We start from the raw sequence: 23,182 nt of genomic DNA, 5'->3' as shown, positions 1-23,182 counted from the left end.
ATTGCAATGCTCTTATGGAGATGGTTTGGTGATTAGAACTTGGGATTGGGCTTTGGGGTCCATCTATAATGTTATCACTCAAAACTTTTCCTTAGAAGTTTTGGAAGAAGGGAAGGCTTTGAGGTAACCAAAAACCAACTTTTAAGCATAGGCTCTAGCCAACCTATGGCTCAAAGAGGGCTCTCTCTATATAATTTAGCTATGTTTTCTTAGATATTAGGCTAGTTCTAGAGTTTAGGGTGGTTTTTTATTTGTATGAAGATTTGGTGGTGGAATCCTTAAAACAGGTTGATAGGTTGATGCCTTTAGGCCATTGGGCAATGGAGTCAAAGAAAGGGTAGAAAAGCTAGAGTTAAATCACTAAAGGGAATGTTCAAGGGCCAAGATAGCAGAGTGAAGTACAAATCCTTGGACTAAATGGTGAAATGAGTCTTAACGGGGGTGAGAGGGCAATCATGAATCCTCAGACCGAGGCTAGGATGGGGGAACAACAGTGAATCATGAGTAAAGGGCAATTAAGAATCCTTTACTATAGACCAGAGGAGAAACTACAGAAGCTAAGGAGTAGTTAAGAATTCCCTAGCTAAGATAGTTTAAGAGAAAACATTAAGAATGTATAACAATAAGACAGAGTGGAGTTAAGAAAATTTTGAAATAATATTCAAGTTAAACATTTAGACTTCTAAAACATTTAAGATTACGAAACAAATTTAAGGGATATAAAACAACACAAGAAAATTACTCATTTGTACTCCGCTTTACACATGAATCCCTTGAAATATCTTATCTTTATTCATCAATCCAGCATGCCAGCGCAATTAGTGATATAAAAGCTTTTACAGTCTTTGAAATTTTTTTTATTGGAAGTATAAGAATCCACCCTACGTACTTCGATTTGTGAAGTATTTATACAAAATGTTTTTACAAATTATCCAAAACTAACTTGGGAATTAATCTAGGAAATTCAAAATATCTTCTCGCAGGAAGATAGTGACAGCTATTGAAATGTTTTCTTGCTATCCCTTTTATTGTGGTTTAGTTGGAAGTTTATGGTTGCTATGCTCTGTGTTGGCCAAAGGATGCTGACTTTTATACTGATATTTTTTGACATGGATACTCTTTGACCCTGTAACCACCTGATTCTGATGCTATTTTACCTCGTTGGCTGTGTGTTTGACTTTTCACTATGTTTTGCTATCGTAAGTCAGTAAACCTTTCCCATTCTTGATCTGTTGGTAACTGGATACTCAGCATTCTCTGATAAGTTTCATCTGCCTTAGTATATTTGGAAAATGAAGGGTTATTTACAAACATATGTTTTATCTCATGCTAGAGGTAAAATAGATTTTCAAAAGCACTGTATAGTACCTTTCTTGTTGGAATTCCTGAAACCTATGAAGTAGACACTTGCTATCTTGCTACATCCCTGAGTTTATCGTTGTAATCTCCTTGTTCCATAAGTTTATCATGAATGACTAAGGGATTAGGTAATCCCTTCTCTTTTAGGTTATCAAACTTAGCCATGAACCTGTCAATGCCTACTTGCATTTCCTTGCTCTTTTCCTCTAACTTTTGCATAAGGTCCCTCTTAGTGAGGACTTTCTTTACCTCCAGAATAGTAGCAGTCTTGTCTTCAATTTCCAGTTCCTGTAATTGGTACTTTTTATTTTAATTTAAGAACTGGATAAGCCTGGTTGCCTCTCTAGGCCTATTTCCTAATTCTATCTTCAATTTCCAAACAACCTCAGTTATTAATGCTATGAGATTAATCTACTCGAATATGACCTATATGGATGGCCAAATATCGTTGACAGAGTCAACGATATTGGCCCACAGGTTTTCCTTGGCTTCTCCAAGAGGCTCCTTTAGTGTCAAGTCTCAAAAACCATGCGATGATCTTAGGTGAAGAAAGAGAACGAACCAGAGTTTCGCCTTTAGCTAGGATGTGAAATGCCGATAACCCAAGTAAACCAAAGTCATAGTTCTATAGCTATTCGAATTCAACCTGGGGTCAACTTGAGCTTTTCCTTTATCCTGGTAGCCTTCTATTCCTCCTCTTTCCGCATAATCTTGGCAAGCTTACAGTTTGTTTCTAAGCTTGCCACCTGTTCCTTTAGCTTGTTTATCTCGTTTTTCTGAATAGACAGTTCTTCCATGGCATGAACAAGCTTGGCAGCTTCATCTGTTGCTGTACCTGCTTCTATTGTGGAGGCTGTTGATGTAGATGCTGCAGTGGTGATGGGCAAGGTAGTGCCTAAAGGAGTTTTTGGAGCCAATGTAGCTGCCAATGTAGATGGTACTATAGTAGTCACTGTAGGGATTACAGTTGCTGGTGTGGTCCCTTTTTCACCTTGCTTCAATTGGATTAAGGCATCCAATCCATTCTCTGTGCTCCTCAACTGATCATTCAGCTTGAGGACTAAATCCATTGAGTCCTCATGCTAAGTTTGAGACTATAACACCTCCTGTGTTTGTGGATGATGCAAGGAGGGTATCTTTAGTTGCTTCTTTAGTGAAGCAATGTCCTTGTTCTTTTGTTTTATTAACTCCTCTATTGCTTTGATATCTTTGGGATCATGTCCCATCTCTATGGTCAAGTCTTCCAAAGACTTGATTATGTTGTCCTTGGCTTGTGATCAAGCCTGTTCAAGCTGATATTGAGCTGAGATGTTGTTTAGGGAATTTTACAGTGGATGAATAGCTATGGACTTCCCTGTCAGGGTGGAGTAGATCATTTCGCCAGCCTGCTTGTGAAACTCTATTTGATCCACAAGGTGAATATCCCTGGCCAACACCTCAAAATCAAATTTCTTGTAGTCACTGGGTGTCCTTGGTTGCTACATATCCCTGGCCAACACCTCAAAATCAAATTTCTTGTAGTCACTGGGTGTCCTTGGTTGCTACATAGTTGGTTGAATGAAGGACACCTTCATCTTCCCCTCTTTGATGTCAAAGGCTGACATCAATCTATTCAGACATGGAGTAGACAGTTTGAAAAGCTGAGCATATGTCTCAGCTTTCAACCTTTCATTCCTCATTTTTATCTCTTTGAATTTATCTTTGATACTTTTATCCTGGTCTGCTGAAATATGAGGCCTCTACAGTCATCTGTCTCTGTATCATTTGGGTTCCTGAGGATGATGGGGTCTATTTTTCCTCTGAAGGAGCAGTACCTTTACTCCTTTCGGGCTTAGAATCAGTTATTTCAACTAAGCCATCAATGTCTTCCTGTTCTGACATAGGATTGAGTCTAGGCCTTTTGCTTTAGCCTCTTTCATTTTGAACATTGAAGGCTTGTGTCCCTGAACTTGATCCTTTCTCCCTACCCCTTTTGGGATTTTTCTCCTCATTCAAAGGAGTCTGCATGATAGGGGAGTGCTCATTGTCCCTTCCTAAGGTGGTACCTGCAGAAATGAATTTTCATCAAGTTGATTTTCCAGATCTAATAATGTGTTTTCCACAGCAACTTCAGTATTATCCCTATCCTCTAAAGTTTTTTCCACCCATTGCAGTTGGTTGGCATACTTTTCTATCTGAGGGGTGCGGTGATGGATATAGGGAGCCATCTTGTTTTTCTGCCTTCTTTTGCAAATGAAATCCAAGGGATCATATCTCCATATGAAGCTTTGTTTTAATTTTAATCTCTGAAGGATCAGGTCTGCCTCCTTTCCAACTTCTCTGCTATTACAAATAAAAGGACCCAATTGGTCTTTGATCTTGAGCTGGGCTTTCTTCTTAGCTTTAACAAAGTTTACGTCATCTAAATTTATTATCTGCCTGTAGTACTCCAGAGAAAATAACCTCATTGGGAGGTATTTAGGTAGTTTGTATGGGGCCAGCTTGCAACTATAAATCCTGATTTCAGTGTGGTTTTGGTACAAGTAACAATCTCCCACCTAATGATTGATGTTTAGATGAAGGACTCTCCTAATATCAAGACTGATTCTTGGTGGAGGGGTTCCACTGAGCATGGTCATCACAAGGTGGACAAAAGAATCTATGAATTCATTGTATGAATAGGGGGAGGAATATTGATGAATCAATGGGGTCCTGAAGATGACTGATCTAGGTTGGCCCTTGGTGTCAAAATTTTGCAGGGTAAGTGGGAATCTGTTTGACGGGTAATATAGAAAAAGGTGATACAATACGGAGGAGTATTTGAAGACTCTCTCATTACTCATTCTGAGGAAATGTTCATGCATCTTATAAGCTATGAATTGAGCATAGTCATATGTGATAGCGGGAGGCTTCCCTAGAGTGTATATGGACATGAAGGCTAAAATAATCTCATCATTGTATTCACTGGTGGTATAACCTAGGACACTAGATATCATATCCACAATATTTCTCCCCCATGAGGAGAAAATGGTAGCTACATATGGAGGAGGATCCTTTGGGATGTGTTTTTCTTCTCTTATGAAAGTTTGGAACATTTTTGCCAATTTTGCAGTAGTATGCTTAGGGAAATGGTCTAATAAGGCTACAATTGAAAGAGGAGTCAAGTTTTGGCTAGGCTGGAGTTGTAACATCTCATTTATAGATTTTGCAGTGATAGTGAATAGTATTGTCTGGTTAGGGGACATGACTGTTCTCTGACTTGGAATATAATTGGCATGGCAGTAATGCACAATTTCTGGGAAAATGTGAACTTGAGGAAATTGGTATTTAGGAAAATTGGAATCCCACAGACTAATTTCATCTGCATGGTTCAAGTACCTATCCCTACTTTTGCAGTATACTTTGAGCAGGGATTCTTGGACAGAGGTGTCCTTTATCTGAAAATCTTTGTCAGCTAAGGCAAGGTGGTCTAGGTCTAGATGGGGAGTGGTGACAGGTCTTACATCCATGGCAATTGGGGCAACCATTCTCAGTTCTTGTGGATTTGAGAATGGGGGAGGTAATTTGTAGTGTTTTTTTTAGGGCAACAGTGGTTTAGCACAAGTAGGCTTGAGTTTCCTTAATTAATTTTAAACTTAACTAAGAATACTCAATCACTGGTTTCTTTGAAATTGATAGGATTTTTGATGAATTGTAGTTAATAGCTAGAACTGGGGTGAAATGGTTCTGAGCAGGGCGACTGGTGACTACAAATGGTTGAAGGGGTTCTGTATAGGCTGCAAGGTTGTCTGGGTCGTCTGCAACGGCTTTGGAGTGCAATTGGACATGGCTTGACGGCTTTGACATTCGCAGGTGGCATGCATGCGTAAAGAGGTTTATAGTTGAAATTCCAGTGAAAACAAATGATTTGGGGCTTTTTGGCTTTTTTATATGGAAAAATTCTTTTTGGCAGGTACGGGTGAATAGCGATTGATTTGTCACGTAGCGGGGAGGTGGTAAGCGGTTAATTTCCCACCACTTATGTGTGTCAGGTGGTTTTTAGGAGGGGCCACCTGATTCCACTTAGCGACTGACACGTCGCCGGGGCAGATTTATGGAAACCAACTTTTTCGGGCGTGTATTGTTTGGTGGAGGATCTCGCCCGAAATGGTTTCTCGGCACTGGATCTAGGCCTTTAGATCGGACGGTGGTTGGGGCACGATTGAACGCGAAGGTTAATGGGGGCCCGACGGGCACTTTAAATATGGCGGTATTGGGATTAATGGCATATTAAGGCAGGATTATTGGTGGATTAAGGCATGATTATTAGTGGATTAAGGCAGGATTATTAATTTTGATCACAAATCGACCAATTAGATATTTTGGTCGGGGTTTTATGTGAGAATAATAGTTTATAGTTAAACTAGGGTGTAGGGTTAATTAACACATAGGAGCTATATATATATGGGGAAATGGTTTTTTCATCGGGATTTAATATAATAAAATTAGTAATTAATATGAAAAGATGAGTGGAAAATGGAAAAATCACTAAATAAATACTCTTTTTGTGAATTTGATGTTTTTCACATATTAACATTAATACTTCCGGTAAAGTGTTTTGGTGGATTTTTTATATGAAAAGGGGAATTTACGTGGGGGTGATTACTTTCCCTAGGCAAATAATGTTTTAACCTTAGGAAAAGGGGTTTTATTAGGGAAAATGAGGGAAATTTGGCACTTGGTATCTATAAGTCATTGAGTGGAGGGTCCGGTCCCTCCAGAAGTCAAAGAAATGCTCTGCGCCCCTTTGACATAAGAGTTTTTTTTAGTACTTAGAACTTTATTACGGGAAATTAGTTAAGTAAAATAGGTAAAATGAATGGGGGAAGTTAATCAATTAACCTTGAAATCCATCTTCATGCTTGATTGACCATTTACATTTGAAACCTATGATGAGAGATGATAAATATGATTTTTGCCCTATCATCATATTTCTACAATCCTTTCTTCTACTTACCCATCTACTTGTCCTACCATATTTTCTTCACTTTATTAGGGTGCATTTAGACTAGAAAACCCTTATTAAAACAATTTCTTTTCTTTTCACAAAGCAAACTACCTAATTCTATCACTATATCATCCAAGGGCTTAGATTAAACTGATGAGCTCCTTTTATTTTACTCTACCTAATCTAATGATCTGCCAAGATTAAACAGTTTGGTTAGATTTTATTCTCTAACTATCAGCGTGAAATTTAAGGCATGGTATAATCAAGATTAAATAGTTTGATTACCCTAGATTGTGGCATGAATCACAAGTTGCACACAATTATTATTTTGCATAAAGTAAATAGTAGTGGCATTTAGACTTGCACACTTTCATGGTCTCTTTTTGTTTTTTGGGGTTCATATTCTTCACTTTTTTGGACCTTTTTTTTTATTCTTTTTGTCCTTTAATTTTCTTTTAGGACATATCCTCTTTTCATTTTTTATTTTTAAATATGGAAAACATTTGCAGGAAGCAAAGGTATGTACATATTACAAGGCTTAACCTTACCCATTGAAAATTTTGACTCCTATTGGTATAGGAACCTAACAGTGGCTCCACTTGGGGTTGGCATTTCCTTGTGAAATGTCAAGAACTTTGAGACTAGTAGCCTTGGAATTTTGACTTTAGTTACCCTGTGATTTGTCACCTTTCAACCTGCTTTATTCATACTTATGATAATAAATCCTTAAAATCTTAGGGCCTTCTCTTCGGGCTTCAACTCTAAAGGTTTACCATCCAATCCAAACTAGACTTTTCCAAAATAAAATATACACACATGGGAAATAACAATCAGTAACTAGGTTCTATGTAATGTTTGAGCATTTGACCATTCACTGGTCCTCCTCCTTCTTTAGTACCATCTAGTCCTTTAAGGAAGAAAGCATTGTTCCCTCTATAAGCATAGATGATATAGGGGCCCTTCCATAGGAAATCAAATCTCCCATTCTTACCCTTATCTTACCTTCTCGAGTCCCACTTATGTACTTTATCACCTAAGTAGAAATCATCTTCTTTGGTCCTTCTATAAAAAATCTTTTTGAACTTTTCTTGCACAAGTTGAGATTTGATGTAGACCTCCTCTCTGGTTTGCTGGAGATGAATAGTCTGGTTTATTCTCCTCTGGATATCATTTGGTTCAAATTGCAGTTCTTGGAGCATCTTCATCACTGGTTCTCCCAAAGAGGATGGAAAAAAAACTTCCATGCCATACACTCGCTGATAGGGGGATGTACCAATTGACTTCTGGGAGTTCAGTCTGTCAGCCCATAAGACTTTGAGTAACTTCTTGTTCCATGTTTTCTTATTATCTTCCAGTAACTTCTTAATAATGTTCACCAGGCTTTTATTTGAAGATTCTACCAGTACATTTCCTTGAGGGTAGTAGGCTGTAGAATGACCTAGGGTAATGTGATACTTATTGCAGAATTTATCATTCGTTTGGATTTAAAAGCTGCATTATCAATAATGAGCTTGGTTGGGCATCCAAATCTGGACAGAATGTTGGTTTCAAGGAAATTAATAATAGCAGTATCAATGGCTTGCTTGAAGGTGTGGCCTCTATCCATTTTGTGAAATAGTCTGTGGCTGTGAGGATCCACTTATGTTGGGCAGTGGAGGGTGGGTGAATTTCACCAATGAAGTCTAAACCCCATTGTTGAAAAGGTACTTCAGCAGTGATTGGTTTAAAAGGTAATAGTAGAAGTTTTCTTTTTCCTTCAAAAATTTTACACTTGTGACAAGAGGTCACAAATTTCTTGACATCACAGAATAAAGTTGGTCAGTAGAAACCTTCCCTTAAGATTTTATCTACAGTGGTTCTCCAATAGAGGTGTCCACCACAGTCACCTACATGAAAGTCTTGTAGAACTTTGTCAGCCTTATCTTTTATCAAACAATTAAGGAGAATTCCTTCACGATCTTTCCAAAACAAAGCATTATCGAGCATACAAAATTTCAAAGATATCATTTTTATAAACCTACCTTTGGTTCTAGATAATCCAGGAGGATCTTGTAAGTTTTGTAAAATGTAGATGATATCAACATACCATAGTGATTCAATAAAGGCTTGACTGGTCAGTGGAGTCACCATCTCCTCTCCTTCATCTAGTGCAGCAATAAAGTTTATGTCCAAGGCCTGACAGTTCAACTCAGCCATAAGTTTAGCTAAGCCTTGGCCTTTTGTTAACTATGTGGGTTTGATCTCTATATCATACTCTAAGATAATAGCAATCCATTTTCCCCTTTTCCCATCAGGTTCTTCCCGAGTCAGGATGTCTTTGACTACAAAATTGGGAACATAGGCTACTATATGAGAATACAAAATATATACCCTAAAATATTTGATAGCTTTGACTAAAGCCAATGCTTGTTTCTCCATTATGTTGTATTTTAAGGGAGCACCTCTTAAGGCTTTGCTAAAGAAAGAAATGAGCTGTTCACATCCTTGGTCATTTTTTTGTAGTAAAACTGTAGCTATTGTATGCTCAGAAGCAAAGGAAAACAAAATGAAATCCCTATCAAATTTGGGACTAACTAATATCGGGGTTTTCGTCAAGGTTAGCTTGATGTCTTCAAATGATTTCTTAGCTTCGACAGTCCAACTTAGGGTCGAATCTTTTTTCAACATGTTATTTAGTGCATTAATTAACTCTGCTAGGTTAGAAATAAATCTTCTAAGGAAGTTAAACTTTCCTAAAAAGGCTTATAGTTATTTGATATTCCTAGGGTGTTGTATCAGCAATATGGTTTCAATTCTTGTAGGATCTATTCTTATGCCATCTTTGGAAATGATATTTCCTAACAATTTTCCTTCTTTCAAACCAAATAAATATTTCTTGGGGTTCAAGGAGATGCCATACTTTCTGCATTTTATAAAGACTTGCCTTAGATGATCTAGATGTTGATTGTCTGATTTTGAGAAAACAGTAATATCATCAAGATATATTACAAGGAAATCATGGATTTCTTTGGATTGCTGTCTTTTATACTGATATTCTTTGACACAAATACTCTTTGACCCTGTAACCACTTGATTATGATGCTCTTTTACATCGTTGACTTTTTGTTTGACTTTTCACTGTGTTCTACTATAGTAAGTCAATCAACTTTTCCCATTCTTGATCTGTTGGTAACCAGATACTCAGCATTATCAGGTAAGTTTCATCTGCCTTAGTGTATTTGGAAAATGAAGGCTTATTTACAAACAGTTGTTTTACCTCATGCTAGAGGTAAAATAGATTTTCAAAAGAAATGTACAGTACCTTTCTTGTTGGAATTCCTGAAACTTGTGAAGTAGAAACTTGCTATCTTGCTACATCCATGTGTTTGTCGTTGTAATCTCCTTGTTCCATAAGTTTATCATGAATGACTAAGGGATTAGGTAATCCCTTCTCTTTTAGCTTATCAAACTTAGCCAAGAACCTGCCAATGGCTACTTGCATTTCCTTGCTCTTTTCCTCTAACTTTTGCATAAGGTCCCTCTTGGTGAGGACTTTCTTTACCTCCAGAATAGTGGTAGTCCTGTCTTCAATTTCCAGTTCCTGTAATTGGTACTTGTTCTTTGAATTTAAGAACTGGATAAGACTGGTAGCCTCTCTAGGCCTGTTGCATAATTCTATCTTCACTTTCCCGATAGCCTTAGTTATTAATGTTATGAGATCAATCTACTCGAATATGACCTATATGGATGGCCAAATATCATTGACAGAGTCAATGATATTGGCCTAGAGTTTTTCCTTGGCTTCTCCAAGAGGCTCCTTTAGTGTCAAGCCTCTTTCCATTGACTTGAGCTTTTCCTTTATCCTGGCAGCCTTCTATTCCTCCTCTTTCTCCATAATCTTAGCAAGATTACAATCTATTTCTAAGCTTGCCACCTGTTGCTTTAGCTTGTTTATCTCGTTTGTCTAAATAGACATTTATTCCATGGCATGAACAAGCTTGGCTGCTTCATCTGTTGCTGTACCTGCTGTTGTTGTGGAAGCTGCTGATGTAGATGCTGCAGTGGTGATGGGAAAGGAAGTGCCTAAAGGAGTTTTTGGAGCCAATGTAGCTACCAATGTAGATGGTACTGCAGTAGTCACTATAGGGATTACAATTGCTAGTGTGGTCCCTATTTCACTTTTCTTCAATTCGATTAAGGCATCCAATCCCTTCTCTGTGCTCCTCAACTGATCATTCATCTTGAGGACTAAATCCATTAAGTCCTCATGCTGAGTTTGAGACTGTAACACCTCCTATGTTTGTGGATGATGTAAGGAGGGTATCTTTAGTTGCTCCTTCAGTGAAGCAATGTCTTGTTCTTTTGTTTTATTAACTCCTCTGTTGCTTTGATATCTTTGGATCATGTCCCATATCTACGATCAAGTCTTCCAAAGACTTGATTTTATTGTCCTTGGCTTGTGATGAAGCCTGTTCAAGTTGATATTGAGTTGAGATGTTGTTTAGGGAATTTTGCAGTTGATGAACAGTTATGGACTTCCCTGTCATGGTGGAGTAGATCATTTCTCCAGCCTACTTGTGAAACTCTATTTGGTCCACAGGGTGAATATCCCTGGCCAACACCTCAAAATCAACTTCCTTGTAGTCAGTGGGTGTCCTTGGTTGTTGCACAGTTGGTTGAATGAAGGACACTTGCATCTTCCCCTCTTTGATGTTAAAGGCTAACATCAATCTATTATGACATGGAGTAGAAAGTTTGAAAACCTAAGCATATGTCTCAGCTTTCAACCTTTCATTCCTCATTTTTATCTCTTTGAATTTGTCTTTGATACTTTTATCTTGGTCTGCTGGCCTATTGAAGGATGAGGCCTCTACACTCATCTGTCTCTGTATCATCTGGGTTCCTGAGGACGATGGGTGTTGTGTTTCCTCTGAAGGAGCAATACCTTTACTCCTTTCTGGCTCAGAATCAGTTATTTCAACTGAGCCATCGATGTCTTCCTGTTTTGACACAAGATTGAGTCTAGGCCTTTTGCTTTGGCCTCTTTCATTTTCAACATTGAAGGCTTGTGTCCCTGAACTTGATCCTAACTCCCTGCCCCTTTTGGGATTTTTCTCCTCATTCAGAGGAGTCTGCATGATAGGGGGAGTGCTCATTGTCCCTTCCTGAGGTGGTACCTGCAGAAATGAATTTTCATCAAGTTGATTTTCTATATCTAATAATGTGTTTTCCACAAAAACTTCAGTATTATCACTATCCTCTAAAGTGTTTTCCACACATTGCAATTGGTCGGCATACTTTTCTATTTCAGGGATGCGGTGATGGATATAGGGAGACATCTTGCTTTTCTGCCTTCTTTTGCAGATGAAATCCAAGGGATCATATCTCCATATGAAGCTCCGTTTTAATTTTGATCTCTGAAGGATTAGGTTTGCCTCCTTTCCAGCTTCTTTGCTATTACAAATAAAAGGACCCAATTGGTCTTTGATCTTGAGCTGGGCTTTCTTCTTGGCTTTAACAAAGTTTACCTCATCTAAATCTGCCTGTAGTACTCCAGGGAAAATAACCTCATTGTGAGGTATTTAGGTAGTTTGTATGGGGCCAACTGGCACCCATAAATCTTGATTTCAGTGTGGTTTTGGTACAAGTACCAATCTCCCACCTGATTATTGATGTTTAGACGAAGGAGTCTCTTAATATCAGGACTGATTCTTTCTTGGTGGAGGGGTTCTACTAAGCATGGTCATCACAGGGTGGACAGAGGAATCTATGAATTCATTGTATGAATAGGGGGAGGAATATTGATGAAGCAATGGGGTCCTGAAGATGACTGATCTTGGTTGGCCCTTGGTGTCCAACTTTTGCAAGGTAAGCGGGATCTGTCTGGTTGGTAATATAGCAAAAGGTGATACAAGATGGAGGAGCATTTGATGACTCTATAATTACTCATTCTAAGGAACTATTCATGCATCCTATCAGCTATGAACTGAGAATAGTCATATATGATAGCAGGAGGCTGCCCTCGAGTGTATATGGGCATGAAGGCTAAAATAATCTCATCAATGTATTCACTCGTGGTATAACCTAGGACACTAGATATCATATCCATATTATTTCTCCCCCATGAGGAGAAAATGGTAGCTACATATGGAGGAGGATCCTCTGGGATGTGTTTTTCTTCTCTTATGAAAGTTTGGAACATTTCTGCCAATTTTGTAGTAGTAAGCTTAGGGAACTGGTCTAATAAGGCTCCAATTGAAAGAGGAGTCAAGTTTTGGCCAGGCTGGAGTTGTAACATCTCATTTATAGATTCTGCAGTGATAGTGAATAGTATTGTCTGGTTAGGGGACATGACTGTTCTTTGACTTGGAATATAATTGGCATGGCAGTAATGCATAATTTATGGGAAAATGTGAACTTGAGGAAATTGGTATTTAGGCAAATTGGAATCCCACAGACCAATTTCATCTGCATGGTTCAAGTACCTATCCCTACTGTGGTAGTATACTTTGAGCGAGGATTCTTGGACAGAGGTGTCCTTTATCTTAAAATCTTTGTCGGCTAGGGGAAGGTGGTCCAAGTCTAGATGGGGAGTGGTGACAGGTCTTACATCCATGGCAATTGGGGCAGCCATTCTCAGTTCTTGTGGATTTGAGAATGGGGGAGGTAATTTGCAGTGTTTTTTTTTTTAGGGCAATGGTGGTTCAGCACAGAGTAGGCTTGAGTTTCCTTAATTAATTTTAAACTTAACTAAGAATACTCAATCACTGGTTTCTTTGAAATTGACAGGATTTTTGATAAATTGTGGCTTAAATACTTGGAACTGGGGTGAAATGGTTCTGAGCAGGGCGGTTGGCAACTGCAAATGGTTGAAGGGGTTCTGTATAGGCTGCAAGGTTGTCTGGGTGGTCTGTGGTGTCTTTGGAGTGCAGTTAGATGTGGGTTGATGGCTTCGACGTTTGCAGGTGGTGTGCGTGCATACAAAGGTTTATAGTTGAAATTCCAGTGAAAACAAATGATTTGGTGCTTTTTGGCCTTTTTATATGGAAAAATGCTTTTTGGCGGGTATGGGTGAATAGAGACTAATTTGTCGCATAGCGGGGAGGTGGTAAGTGGTTAATTTCCCACCGCTTATAGGCGTCGGGTGGTTTTTAGGAGGGTCCGCCCAATTCCACTCAACGACAAACACGTCGCTGGGGCAGTCTCGTGGAAAACAACTTTTTTGGGCATGTATCGTCCGACGGAGGATCTCGCCCGAAATGGTTTCAGGGCAGTGGATCTGATTCTTTAGATCAGACGGTGGTCAGGGCATGATTGCGCGTGGAGGTTATGGGGCCCTGGCAGGCACTTTGAATATGGCGGTATCAGGATTAATGGCAGATTAAGTCTGGATTATTGATGGATTAAGGCAAGATTATTAGTGGATTAAGGTGGGATTATTAATTTTGATCGCAGATCGACCAATTAGAGATTTTGATCAGGGTTTTAGGTGAGAATAATAGTTTATAGCTAAACTAGGGTGTAGGGTTAATTAACACATAGGAGCTACATATATATAGGGAAATGGGTTTTTCATCGGGATTTAATATAATAAAATTAGTAATTAATATGAAAAGATGAGTGGAAAAGGGAAAAATCACTAAGTAAATGCTCTTTTTGTGAATTTGATGTTTTTCACATATTAACATTAATACTTCAAGTAAAGTGTTTTGGTGAGTTTTTTATATGAAAGGGGGAATTTACATGGGGGTGATTACTTTCCCTAGGGAAATAATGTTTTAACCTTAGGAAAAGGAATTTTATTAGGGAAAATGAAGGGAATTTGGCATTTGGTATCTATAAGTCATTGAGCCGAGGATCTGGTCCCTCCAGAAGTCAGAGAAATGCTCTGAGCTCCTTTGACTTAGAGTTTTTTTAGTACTTAGAACTTTATTACAGGAAATTAGTTAAGTAAAATAGGTAAAATGAATGGGGGAAATTAATCAATTAACCTTGAAATCCATCTTCATGCTTGATTGACCATTTACATTTGAAACCTATGATGAGAGATGATAAATATGCTTTTTTCCCTATCATCATATTTCTGCAATCCTTTCTTCTACTTACCCATCTACTTGTCCTACCATTTTTTCTTCACTTTATTAGGGTGCATTTAGACTAGCAAACCCTTATTAAAACATTTTCTTTTCTTTTCACAAAGCAAACTACCTAATTCTATCACTATATCATCCAAGGGATCAGATTAAATTGATGAGCTCCTTTTATTTTACTCTACCTAGTCTAACGATCTGCGAAGATTAAACAGTTTGGTCAGATTTTATTATCTAACTATCAACATGAAATTTAAAGCAAGGTATAATCAAGATTAAATAGTTTGATTACCTTGGATTGTGCCATGAATCACAAGTTGCACACAATCATTATTTTTCATAAAGTAAATAGTAGTGGAATTTATACTTGCACACTTTCATGGTCTCTTTTTGTTTTTTGGGGTTCATATTCTTCACTTTTTTGGACATTTTTATTTATTCTTTTTGTCATTTAATTTTCTTTTAGGACATACCCTCTTTTCATTTTTTATTTTTCAATATGGAAAACATTTGCAGCAAGCAAAGGTATGTACATATTACAAGGGTTAACCTTAGCCATTGAAAATTATGACTCCTATTGGTATAGGAACCTAACATATAATTTGCACAATATCTTTTAAAAATAAAAAATAATCAAAATGATTAAGTGCAGTGATGACAATGGAGCTCACTGTAAAGCCCATTTTTCACTGGTTGAGGGTTAACATTGATGAGCAAATGGTGAACATGTGTTTATGTTAAGATTTGCCATTATACTAAAATCTCTATATTAATAAATTTTCAAACTTTTATCATTATTGTGAGAAATTGTTAATTTTATGTTTTTAAGCCAATCTGATACTATATCAAACAGATCTATATTCATTAAAATACCAGCTTCGATACCATGTTGATATAGCTCACTGAATTTCAAACCCTAATCCTTATTGTTACTGAATTTCCAAACCCTAATCCTTATTGTTATTTTAGCTAGGCAATTAGTCCATATTCCATGAATAAGAGTTATGATAAACCCCGCTTTTTCCCAGTATTAGTGATTCATGAATAAACTTGAGTAATAAATTACAGATATGTGAATAATTTAATTAATAGCATTCAACGAAAATAAAATAAATTAACCATTACAAAAAATCCCATCTCCACTAAATTTATTTTTTTGACCTTCAAACATATGATACTCAATTTAATTTCCTAATATTAAAATAAATAAAAAAGTCCACCATATTACACATGATAGTGATAATTATCCAAAACACCGTTTCACATGATGGAATGATAATTATTGAGATTGAAGTTTTTTAATAAAATTATTTTATTTTAAATATAAAAATTTATGAAATTATTTTGCTATAAAAAAATAAATATATTTTATAAATTAATATAATCATTTTCACTAAAAATTATAAAACATGCATTTTAGATCTGATTTTTCAACTTGTTTTGATGATGAACCATATTGGTTGGTTCAAAATGCATCGACAAATATTTTATCATGTGATTTTAGCCAAAAGTGGATGTAACATCAATGGCATCAATCCATTCTGAAACATACATAATTAACCATTGATGTTTATTATGGGAAATCTTAACTTTTAATCTCGATCATAGAGGAATAGTCCAGGGATTTCGTGGGGTGATACTTTTAGAGTTGATTTCAAGTCTTATTATTAGCATAATCGGTTGAGTATGTGCTTTTTTAGCAAGGTGACTCATTATCAAATTTCAAGGACGCTGTTGCACCAGTGCTAGGGGAGGAAACATGTTAAAATCCATTGGGGCAAGCAATAGATCCCATGCTATTGGGTCATTAATGCTTACCCCCATCTTATGCCATCGTATGCGGCACCATACCCTTCCCCCATGGTATCGCCATGGGCATCCTCCGGCAGTAAATGCAATGGTGCGAATTGATCTGATGTACCGATACGACCGAGATTTCCGGCTTACCCCAATAGATTTGGGCAAGCAATAGATCCCATGCTATTGGGTCATTAATGCTTACCCCCATCTTATGCCATCGTATGCGGCACCATACCCTTCCCCCATGGTATCGCCATGGGCATCCTCCGGTAGTAAATGCAATGGTGCGAATTGATCTGATGTACCGATACGACCGAGATTTCCAGCTTACCCCAATAGATTTGCGGCTTGCCATGCATGATACCTATTCCTTAGTTTCAGATTGAGCGCGGCAAAATGAAATTTTGAAAAATAACAGTGCGTTCTTCAAAAACAATACAATAAACAGTATGCTTTTGTTTCTTTTCTGTGTTTGTTTCCACATATCGTTATGGCAGCGGATAGTTTTAGAGTACTCTGTAAATACATAGAGTGCCATTGATGTTACGTACACTTTGGATGCCAAACAGGTCACTTTGGATGCCGTCGTTCTGGGCAAGCCATAAATCCCATGCTATAGGGATTTTAATGCCTTATAGTACGCGCTTTTATGTATGACCATAGCCATTTCATGCCATGGTTACTATGTATTTACAGAGTACTCTAAAACTATCCGCTGCCATAACGAGATGTGGAAACAAACACAGAAAAGAAACAAAAGCATACTGTTTATTGTATTGTTTTTGAAGAACGCGCTGTTATTTTTCAAAATTTCATTTTCCCGCGCTCAATTTAAAACTAAGGAATAGGTATCATGCATGGCAAGCCGCAAATCTATTGGGGTAAGCCGGAAATCTCGGTCGTATCGGTACATCAGATCAATTCGCACCATTTCATTTACTGCCGGAGGATTCCCATGGCGATACCATGGGGGAAGGGTATGGTGCCGCATACGATGGCATAAGATGGGGGTAAGCATTAATGACCCAATAGCATGGGATCTATTGCTTGCCGTCGTTCTGCGCTGGTGAAAGCTAAAGTTCCAGCGGTCTGGGGCCTACCATGTTCTCCCTTACAGAGCATGGTGTCAGATCGTATACTATATTCACTTTACCCAGACACGCATGTTCGAATCATAAATTTATATTATCCTTTACACGGAGTACTGATGCGACATTATAAGATAAATTCACCAAAGCATGTTCGAATCATAAATTTGTGTATAATTTTTATGCACACAATTTCCAACCAGTTTCATTTGTCAATCTTGTGTAATTATTTTTATGTTTTGAAATGAAAGGTTAATTTATATAGATTTTTTTGTTATTTAAATTATATTTTTCAATATATAAATACAATTAATTTATTTAAAATAAATTAATTGTTATTTAAAATATGTTTTTCAATAATAAACGAGTTTAATTTAATTAAAAATTTTAAAAACATCTGCAAAATTTACTTTTCTAATTTTAATAAACAGAGATTATATTTAATACTTCTCTAATTTTAATAAATGGAGATTATATTTAATACTTCTCTAATTTTAATAAATGAAGATTATATATAATTACTTTGTATGTGATTTAAATAATTAGATAAACATTGTTTTTTAATATCTCCATATTAAATTATAAGATGTTTAGGGATACAAAAACTTATTTAGTTGTTCACTTCATATTAGAATTGTTTTTAGTGGGATATTTTGAACTTTCTTTTATGGGAATTAAGAGAAAAAATTTGAGGTGAAATCTTGTTTGTGTTATTTAAATTGGTTTTTGACTTTGTACATGGATTCAACACCCTCAAACCTCCTAGAATGCATATACAACCGTTGTTCATTTCATTTAATACACTGTCTAATAATTTTTTTGTTGCGGAACCTGCCTAGCTGGATTTTTATCTTTTAATGATGCGGTATCGGGTCGGCAGAGACAAAATAAACAATGGGACTGTTGCTTACCTACCACACACTTGTACATTGCCATGTTTTCTTCTTTAGTTGTTTTTCAGTGACCGTTATGCTTCAAGTTTCACCATCAACATTTTTCATTACTTTCACTTTCATACAACTGGAGAACATTAAACCGCTGAAAGATGTATAAACCCACGGAACAAGCAAGAGAATCAACCACACTCTTTCAAGGGTCACGTTTCCGCGCGTTTTAGATGGGTCAATAGAATAAATAGCTTGCACCTTCGACTCTCATGTTTCCATGCATTTTCCACCGTCCAATAGAATAAATAGCTTGCACCTTCGACTCTCATGTTTCCATGCATTTTCCACCGTCCAATAGAATAAATTGCGTGCCCTTTCAACGCTCATATTTCTACGCGTTTTCACTGGCACCGAGACGAATCACAATCCCTACCTCTGTGACAGTGAAGTGAATCCACTGTACAACGTGACACATTCGAAGTAAATGAGATGACGTACACTTGGTAGGCCCCCGTATAGCAGGAACTTTAAAACAGGAAGTGGTGCTCGCTGTCAGAGAAATATTTATTTAGACATTATAGCAGTGAAAGATATATCTTTCCAGTGATCAAATTTGAAGGGCAGGTCTTAATTTCATTTAGAAGGGCACACATCTAGGTCGCACTTCTATAATGAAAAGCATAAAAAAAAAGGCAATTCAATTGACAATTGTAAATTATTTTCAAATTTCTTTTTATTTTTTCACACACAAAAAATACCACTACGTCAAAGGCTGCATTAGTAAATTAATTACTCTTACACGTGATTGAAAAATGTAACCACATAAGATCATATTGCGCAGGGCTTGAACTCAGCCACAATTGTCAACTATAGGGACAAAATCATAGTTGGGAAACTGCATATGAGTATATCATGACCAAAAACTTGTGTTTCTACTCTAAAATATAGCATTTTAAATTTCTTTGTTTAATTTAAAAAGATATAAAAAAAGTTATTTTCTTGCTTCTTGATTTATAAAATTGAAATCCATATTACATTTAGTAAAAAATATGATTGACATATTGAAAAATAAAAAAACAAAAAAAATTGTTGTTAAATCTTTTCCACTTACATCTTATTATTCTCTTTCTACTCATTATTCTTCTATGTTCATTTCATTAACTAAACTTTTATCTTCAAAATAAGTTATTATGAGAGACAATTGATTGTAAATCACTTTACCCTTAACTTTATTGGCAATGAAATTGATAATCTTTCAATTTTTGTTCCCCTTAAATATTTTATATTGTGCTATTATTAAATCAATTTATGTATCACTTTGGTCTAGCTTCATGAATTAGAGTTTGGGATACATAATTCATTTGGGATACAATGTTAATGAAATTGATAATCTTTCAATGTTTGGTCTCTTTAAATCTCTTATATTGCGCTATTATTAAATCAATCAATGTATCGCTTTGGTCCCCGTTCACCAATTAGACTTTGGGATATTATGTTTTGGAGCATACATTCATAGTCAACACAAATGTATGAGCAAAATTAATGGCCACTCATTTGAAATTATTATTAATTCTTATAAATTGAATAAATTAAGCTTAATTGCAACTAGGAGAATGAGGTGTTTTTGCATTTAAATTGAATTAACTAAATGTATGAATTATGTGTCTAAATTAAAATGAGTATGGAAATTTTAAAGACGGAAAATTTTCTTCAAATTGAACACGGAAAATTTGAAGGATGGAAAAAAATTTCCAAGTTTAAAAATGTTAGAAAATCTTATTAATCCTCAATATTAAGCTAAAAAATGTTTAGCAATATTCTTGTAAGAATACTAAATTTTTTAATTATTTTATAGTCTCTAAATTAGTATAAAATTTAGGTGAACCATTTTTAGAATAAACGAAAATTGGTAATTTTGTTTTAGAAAACAATGGAAAATTAGCGCACTTGGAAACATTGGCCCCTATAACTTTCCTTGAAAAACAAAAAAAATTCATCTGCCTTTAATGTCAATATTACAATAATAAAAAAAATCACTTGAATACATTAAAAATATATCATAGGTTCATCTTAACCTAGTCCAAAATTATATCATAGATTCATATTAACTTAATCCAAAATTATCACCAATATATTATTAGGCATTAAGCTAATTTTATAATATAACAAATATTCATATAAAAAATAAATAAATAAATAAAAAATTCACAAAATTAAAAAAAAAACCTCTGTAATTTTTTAAAATAATTAATTTATAACCAATATTTAATAAAACTAAAATTAAACAAAGCATTTAGTCTCATTTACATATTTTTATTTCAACTTATATTTTTTATTAATTATATATATTAATAACATAGAAATATATATTAATAAAGTATTTTTAACATTCCGTTAAAAAAAATTCACGTAAAATTCGGAACAAATATTTATAAATATAAACCATTTTTATTTTTTAAATCTAATATCTCTTTAGTCCAACTTTTTCTAATTTCTTATCTAGGTATATCAATCTTATAATTGTGTGCTTTTAGACCACTAGTACATATAAAAGGAATAAGGAATAATGTTTGCACAACACATGTATATCCTATTTATTTTTACAATTTTATTTATCTTTACCATTTGTAATTTTGAAAAATACATTTTGTTGGCAAAATGTTTAATTATACATGTTAAAGTTATTAATAAATGGTTATTTTTATTTAAATTATAGTTTTTTAGAAAACCAATCAAATTATTCATTTTTTTATCTTGTCCATAAATAAAGAAACTAACAATAAATTGACCTCTTTCTTATTTATCAAATTTTAAAATACTCCTTGAATCAAAATAAAAATAAATAAATTAGAAATTAAGAGTAAATATGATGAATAATGAGTCTGGAGTATGCCGTAAAACTGCTCCTGTCTGAGTAAGAACTGGTCTTCTTCGGACGTAAGGAAAGAGGTTAACTGCTTCTGTTTGAGTAAGAACTCGTTTTCTTTGGACCTAAGGAAAGAGGTTAAAACTGTAAATTTTTAAAACATAAAAGAATCAATATAAAATTGATTAGTCACTTTTTACGCCCAAAAAAAACAGTACTAAATAACAAAATTACATATAATACTTATTTAAAATCTAATGGTTTTCAATCTTTTATTTATGCCACTCCACAAAATTATATATATAGACATTGTGTTCAATTTATTGACGTGACATAGTCATGGGAATTAAAGCCTGGCCAACGAATAAATTGTTAAAAGGATATATACATTGAACATTTACTTTTGGCTTGAAGTGTTTGGTGTGTTTGTTTTTCTTCCTCTCCTTAGAAACATGATACCATCCGGCGAAAAATGAATGAAAATTGGCAAAAATCAATTTTGAATGTTGAATGGTAATTTTTTTACTGCTGAATGGGATTCCCTCTCTTCTTATATTTCAGGATGAAGTTTTTGAAGTGTCAAGGATATTGTAGTATACGAGATAACATAGCTCCTCAAACAATGATTAAGCATAACGTTGACAAGTTATAGCTTAGAAGCTGCTTGTAGATCCTGCAACTGTGGGGTAGGTTTATATCTGTTCATGGCATGGTATTTGTCATCGCTTCAACTCGTGTAGGAAAACCAATGTCCACCAACATATATAATGAGATTATTAGTTTTTTTAAAATATACTTACATTTTTATAATAATTTATTTTATTTTATATATTTATGCAAGTAATTTTTGAAAAATTATAGGATATTGTTTTTTAAAATTGTTATATTTTTCTTACGGTTAATATTATATAATTTTTTTTGAATATTGCAGAGTTCATTTAAGTATTAGCACTACTTAAATGTATTTGCATTAAAAATATCACAACTATATGTTTTAAAAATATTATAATTATATATATAGTGTACATTAGCGTTTAAATGTGATTAGTATTTTTTTTTTTAATTTTTTATATGTAAATATTAAATAATAATTATTTTACAATCTACATATTAATGATATTTACTTAATTTTTGAAACTATATTAAAAATTTAATTTAATTTTATATATACATATTCAAATAACGTCATAAAAAATAAAAATAATCTTATACAACACCTACAACAATAACACCCCAAAACAATTGCAACATAGGAAGAAAATGACCTATGTTGTTGAGACTCAATAAGATAAATGTAAACTCAACCAGATAAATATAAACTCACTCATAATATTTATTTGAACTGATTAGAAAAATCCCTATCTCTATCTCGACTTAAATAACACAGTGTTGCACTCGACACATTTCCGCTTAAATCGGGAGGATTAAAACATGAAGCTTAAATCTGGAGGATTAAAATATGAAACTTAAAAATTAAAAATTGAGATTTACTAATTTCCTTATAAAACATAATTTACGATAGTATAATAATCAAACTAAAATATTTGAAGTTCTCCAATAAATATAATAAAACTAACATTTTTTTGATTGTATGAATGAGATAATAATTTTTTTGATTATTTTTATTGTTTTTTGTTGGTATAAATGAATTTTTTTAATTTTTTAATTTCATTTTCTTATATAAGTATAATAAATTTATTTATATATGATTTATATGAATGAGTTCAAAACATTTTAATTTATTTTCAGAATTTGTATGTAATTTTTTGAAGCGTTAATATTACAATGATAACTCTAAATTTTATAATATAATTTTGTTAATAATTTATGGCAAATTTGTAACCAATATACACGAATATAGTTAGTACATACTTGTATTATAGTGTGTTTCGGCCTGATTCAAACAATCTTCACAATTATATCGGTATATAAGAAGTAGCCTTTTAGACAAGTGATTTGTAGTCGGTTGATTATTTGCAATTTGGGTCAGATGTATCACCATTCTAGTTCTTGTTGGTTTAAGCGAAGTGTACTTAGTATAAGATAGGGAGCTTTGTTGATAGATTAAGTAATTTGAGCTTGGTTCAGGTTGGGCATATATGTATCAAACTTGTCAGATGATGTATCTTCTCAAATATTATTCACAT

Source organism: Pinus tabuliformis, chromosome 2_2, assembly GCF_031772625.1.
Source record: "Pinus tabuliformis cultivar Carrire ecotype Pingquan chromosome 2_2, CPIR1, whole genome shotgun sequence".
In the NCBI taxonomy this organism is placed as follows: Eukaryota; Viridiplantae; Streptophyta; class Pinopsida; order Pinales; family Pinaceae; genus Pinus; species Pinus tabuliformis.
This window is presented reverse-complemented; position numbering follows the sequence as displayed.